We start from the raw sequence: 5,491 nt of genomic DNA, 5'->3' as shown, positions 1-5,491 counted from the left end.
ACTGCATTGAGATTTCTTTTATGTCATTTCGTGTTCCTTTTGTCCCATCTGCAATGCAGGAAATATATGATTTATTTGCCAACTTTTTCTAATTTGATATTCATTGGACTTCAAAATTATTAACTCATATTTGCTTTGTCATGCTTCATGCTTTAATATAGAAATTTTATTTACTATACTGCTTGCATAAAAAAAATGTAAGCAACACATAACGTAATGAGTTTCTTTCCAACATATTATCAACTAGGAAAATATTTAGATAATCATATTATATTTCATTGTAAACTCAAATTATTCAAATGTATATGTGGTCACTCATACCTGAATACTTGGTTGTAGACATACTCTCAATAATTTGAATAACTTAATTGTCTTTTTCCCTTCAATTAAGTCAAACACAAATGTACATGCCTAGAATTGACAACATTTTATTTTTAAATAAAATTTTACATTTCTTACCTCTATAATGATTTATCTCCTCAAATCCGACATCTTGCATTTTTTTTAATTACTTTAAAACCATCCCTACATATATACTAGTTGAATCCTAACACAACTGAGTATAATCTTTGTTGGGTCCTGTAGTATTCATGACTGTAGAGAAATATAAAGTTTAACGTCTTAGCTTTGTATGAAGATCCATCACGCAGTCAAATAAGAGAGAGGGTGCAACATTATAAGAGACACCAAGATTTTTACGTCGAAAACCCCTAAAAAGGGGGAAAAACCACGGGGCATAGCCCAGTTTGAATGAATCCACTAGTATTTGCAGTTGATTACAAATAATACCCTTCATTGGGAGGAAGGCCTTAGCTTGATATAACAAATATACATCATATAGAATACATTACATGGTGGAAATACAAAGAATCACTATTGGTATGTTTGTTTGGTCAGAAGGATCATAGTCTAGTGACGAAGGTCAAAAGGATTGTAGTCGGTGGACGAAGTCAGAAGAATCGTAGTCGGCAAGCGATGGAGGTTATAATGATCGTTGTCTGATGACAGAGGTCGGAATGATGAAGCCAGGTAGAAGTCCAGCGATGGACATAAGTCCAACGTCAGATAGAAGTCCGACAAATGTCTGACAATGGGCAGAAGTCTGGCTATGGGCAGAAGTCCGATGGAATTTCCGATGATGGGCAAAAGTCCGACGTCCGACAAGATCCGATGACAGGCGGAAGTCCAACATTAGGTAGGAATCCGGTGATGGGCGGAAGTCTGGTTTTGGATAGGAATTCGGCGACGGGTGCAAGGCTGGTGTTGGGTAAAAGTCTGTCGACGGAAAGAAGTCTGGCATAGGATAAAAGTCTGGTGAAAGTCCGGTGACGGGCAGAAGTCCGACGTTAGGTAGAAGTCCAACATCAGGTAGAAATCCAATGATGAGTAGAGGTCCGGCGTCGAATAGAAGTCCGAAGTTAGTTAGCAGTCGGACAGAACTCCAGCGTCTGATGTCATTCAGGCAGAACTCCGGCATTGGTAGGCTGCCTGGTGGAAGTCCGGTGGTAGTCGAGGAAGAGTCTGATGACAAGAGAGCTCTCTTTTTTCTCTTTCTTTTTTTTTTCTTCCTTTTCTGCTCTTCTCTTCTTGCTTCTTGCTTAAGCCTCCTCCTTATTATTTGTATAATTTGTATAATATAATAATATATTAGCTCAATACTCATTATGATTATTTCTTTTACTGATTATTCACCCTTATCATTTAGTAGGTTAACTTTTATTCAAGTTTTTATATTTATTATAATTTATTAAATGACAAAATATATCAACATAAGAAATAAAGCCTCGCATACACTTGCACTACCTAAAACATTCTCACATTTAACTTTAGTATTAACTTTAACTATCATTTTCGGCCAATGGACCAAATTGAATCAATTTTCAACAGCTGAAGGAATAAAGTAGAGTAGCGCATAACTCTATAATTAAATTGGGTGCTTTCGCTTTCTGATAGTCAGAGGACTATTTTGAACTTTTTCTCATGAGTAATATGAGGACCATAAAAAAAAAATATATCTTAGCCTAAGTAATACAATAAATATTGAAAGCAATGCCCTACCAAAAGTTTCAATAAGTAATATGAGCAAACAAAAGTGAATATTTTAGATACAAAATATATCACTAAACTAATTGCATCTCATTTCTTACTTGAGAAGTAGAAGGTGGACTCTTCTAAGCCCGTCCTCAGTTATCTAGCATATACACCTTGTAACAGTTGCAGATTGTGAGCCCTACATTATATGATTGATCTCTACATTTCAGAAACCATTCCTACATTTCTCAGCTTGCTAACTAACGTAATACACGCACAGAAATTTGCTTTACACAACTTGTTTTGCATATCCTTCAGCATAGCATATGCATCATCAAATCTTATTTAAATTTGATCAAACATGTCCTAAGCCTTCTCAGACTCGCATGCCACTATCTATCTCGCTATCATGATGGCATAGCACAATATATCTGGTCCACAACCCTACAGAAGAAGAGAAAGAAGAAGAGGAGAGAGATAAGAGAGAGAAAAGATGAACAACAAATATTTCATTCAATCAATTAATAATCAATTCCTCTAATAAGAAATTAGTCCCTTCTATAGCCTAAGCTTCATAATACAACTTAGTATGAAAAGCATTTGAAAATTCTCATATTGTAGAATGAATATTTACAACTTAGTATTTATGTGTAAACAACCCTGCATAGAAGTTAATGATTCAAGCTAAGAATTATAATACACGCATAGTGTTCTCTATTTTTATCGCTTTAATTCTGCATTAGAATCGCATACATTTATGAGTTTCATAGCTCACCAAATTTGTATTCTGGTTGTTTTTACAAGAAAAGGAAAAAATAAGGTTGAAGCCGAGTAGAATCATTTCAATTTAACACTTATATTTTGTTATATAGTTGTCTAAGATGAGTCCTGAGCTGAGGTATTTAGAATGTCTGTTATGAAAATGTTTTGGGTTGTTAGTTGCTGTGTGTGTGTTCATACATATCTTATAAATGGAATAATTGGAATACTTCCATATAATAATTGAATGTTCAAATTTCATTACTAATATTGTTGGATTTTTTATTAACTTAAAAAATTGCAAATTGCATTAAAAAGAGATAACGGATACAATTAACTGAAGATAATAATCACACTCCTTCAATAAATTAAAAAGAGAAGAATGAATGTCATTATTAGAGAAGCTATCAAAGGAAAAACTATAATTCAAAGCTAAAGTAGTACAACAGTCTGCTACTTTATTACAATTTCTAGTAATCAAATGAAAAATCACCTTATTAAAGTCATTAAGAAAAAGAATGTCTTCATTCCAATGTTGAGGTTGCTGCCATTTATTCATCTTCAAAGAATCTTGAAGCCATTTGATCACATTGCTATTATCTCCTTCAATTATGAATCCCTTATATTGTAGCATCCATCTTTGCAAGTGTTCTCTAATAAGAAAAACCGCTTGAAGTTCAAGAGAAGAAATATCCCAATGCTTCACCATTTTGCCAAAAGCAACAAGAAATCTTCCTTTATAATCTCTTATAACAACTCCAATGCCCGCATTATAAGAATCCTTTAAAGTAGCATCCACATTGATCTTAATCCAATCTTGGGGTGGGGGACACCAACGATTTACAAACTTCATATGGAGATTAGTATCCCAGTTACCTAGAATCAGATTAGATTGTGTTTGCATAGTAGAGCTTAATGTGTTTGCTGCCAAGAACTGAATGGATGATCTATTCAAACCCAGTTTTATTTGATTTCTTCTTTTCCATGAAAAATAAACAGTTATACAATATATTTTAACTGTATTCAGATTCACCATGGACAATCTCCTCAATTTCTTTAAACATTTAGAATAGGATTCAAAGATGGTAATCTGAAATCCCCATTCTCGTATCTTATGGACAATTTGTTTAAGTTGATTGCAAAAAACAGCAACATGTTGTTGATCTTCCACTTCATTACAATCAGAAGGACAAACATTCGAATGCAATAATTTTCTATAACTCAAAAAAGAATTAGTGGGAAGAGCATTCTTACATAGTCTCCACCAAAACATTTCAACTTTAGGTATCAATTTGAATTTCCTGATGCTGTTCAACATATCAGCCATTTCATTACCGGAATTTACTACTCTGTCTGTTCTCTTCCAGCCAAGCTTCAAAAGAAAGTGCTGTAATCAATTTCCCTGAAAGTTTATTAATGAGCTCAACACCATCGTCCTTCAGTTGTGGTTTGATCTTTATAGATTTGATAATATAAATCAAATTTTCATTAAAATAATTCTGCAATTGCATCTCTGATGTGAAACAAACATGGTGGAGTTACTTTCAGAAAATTAAAGAGAGTATATTTAACAAAATAATCCAAAATAAAATTATCACGTATAGCAAAAGATTGATCATTGGAGTTCTCAGTTTTTAACTTGCTTAGGCTAAGAAGAGCGAAGTCGGTTAACCAAACAATTTAAGAAAATGTCAAGATCAATTGTAAAACTACGACGGTAAACAAAAATCCGCAATTTAATAATGAGAACTTTCACCTTTGGAGCCCATACACTCAAGTAGTCTAGGCTTTAGCGGAAGAAGAGTCTCCACATTAGAACCGAGGTCACTCCGAGGAAGGAGCCTAAGATCGTCGTCCTTGGATAGGTGGCCGGAGTGGTGGAGGATAGCGGTCGTCCAAGGATGATCCAACGTTCCTTTGATCTTTTGCTCGTCGATCGCATCCACTAAGGTGTAATGGATACGGCCGATGTAATCTTCAATAGTGTCGTCGAAATCGAATCCCACGTCAAAGAACGGTGATTGGAGGATGTCAACTTGATCATGATCATCATGCACAAACCCAAAGTTCCATTCGGGTTCTACCATGCATTCTTGCCGGAAGTTGATGGAGCATCCAAGAGAAGAGGAGAATTTGGTTATGGTGGGGGTCCAAATGGTAGTGCAGGAATTCTTAGCTAATTTCAGAATTTGGGAGGTTTAATAGTGGGATTTAATTTGAAATTCAAATTAAATCAAGGAGGGGAGGGGGGCGGTAAGGAGAGGGGGATTTGGGCTGAATTTGTGGAGCTACTAAGGTGATTAGGAGAGAGAGAGGAGGCCATTAAGGGGGCCGGCCATGTAGGAGGTGAGGTGGCTTGGAGGTTTTGAGTGGGTGGGGACTACTAGTCTTAATTTCAGAATTTTAATAAAATCTGAAATAAAAACTTCAGTTTTTATTTTGGAAGGGATTCCTAAATTAAAGACATTCAATTAGAATGATTTCGAATTTCAAATTCGAAATTTAAAATCCAATTAAATTAAGGGCATGATTTAGGGAAGCAATTTAGGAAACAATTAATGTTTCATGAGAGCTTTGAATTTCAAATTCAAAACTCCAAGAGGGGTAGTGATGCATTTAGATTTTTGCATTATTTTTGTTATGAACAATATTAGTTATATTTTCTATTTTTGTTTTATTTTTATGCTATCCAATGATGGTG

General features: G+C 34.7%; 1 protein-coding gene across 4 annotated transcripts in view; it reads right to left on the bottom strand.

Annotated features, from left to right (window-relative positions):
- Positions 1 to 2,040: 2,040 nt before the first annotated feature.
- LOC110092757 (pentatricopeptide repeat-containing protein At1g55630) overlaps positions 2,041 to 5,491 on the bottom strand; it is a 16,002-nt gene continuing 12,551 nt past the window's right edge. Inside the window, exon 2 of one of the 4 annotated variants that reach the window (XM_020817424.2) lies at positions 2,041 to 2,475. The gene's annotated coding sequence lies outside the window, so the exon portion shown is untranslated. Of the gene's footprint in view, positions 2,476 to 3,182; positions 4,304 to 5,491 lie in introns of those variants that run through there. The other 3 variants (XM_028694685.1, XM_020817423.2, XM_020817425.2) reach the window with 3 other exon arrangements.

Source organism: Dendrobium catenatum, unplaced genomic scaffold (assembly GCF_001605985.2).
Source record: "Dendrobium catenatum unplaced genomic scaffold, ASM160598v2 fragScaff_scaffold_540, whole genome shotgun sequence".
Classification (NCBI taxonomy): Eukaryota; Viridiplantae; Streptophyta; class Magnoliopsida; order Asparagales; family Orchidaceae; genus Dendrobium; species Dendrobium catenatum.
The sequence above is the reverse complement of the archived record's forward strand: the minus strand, read 5'-3'. Positions and strand labels throughout refer to the sequence as shown.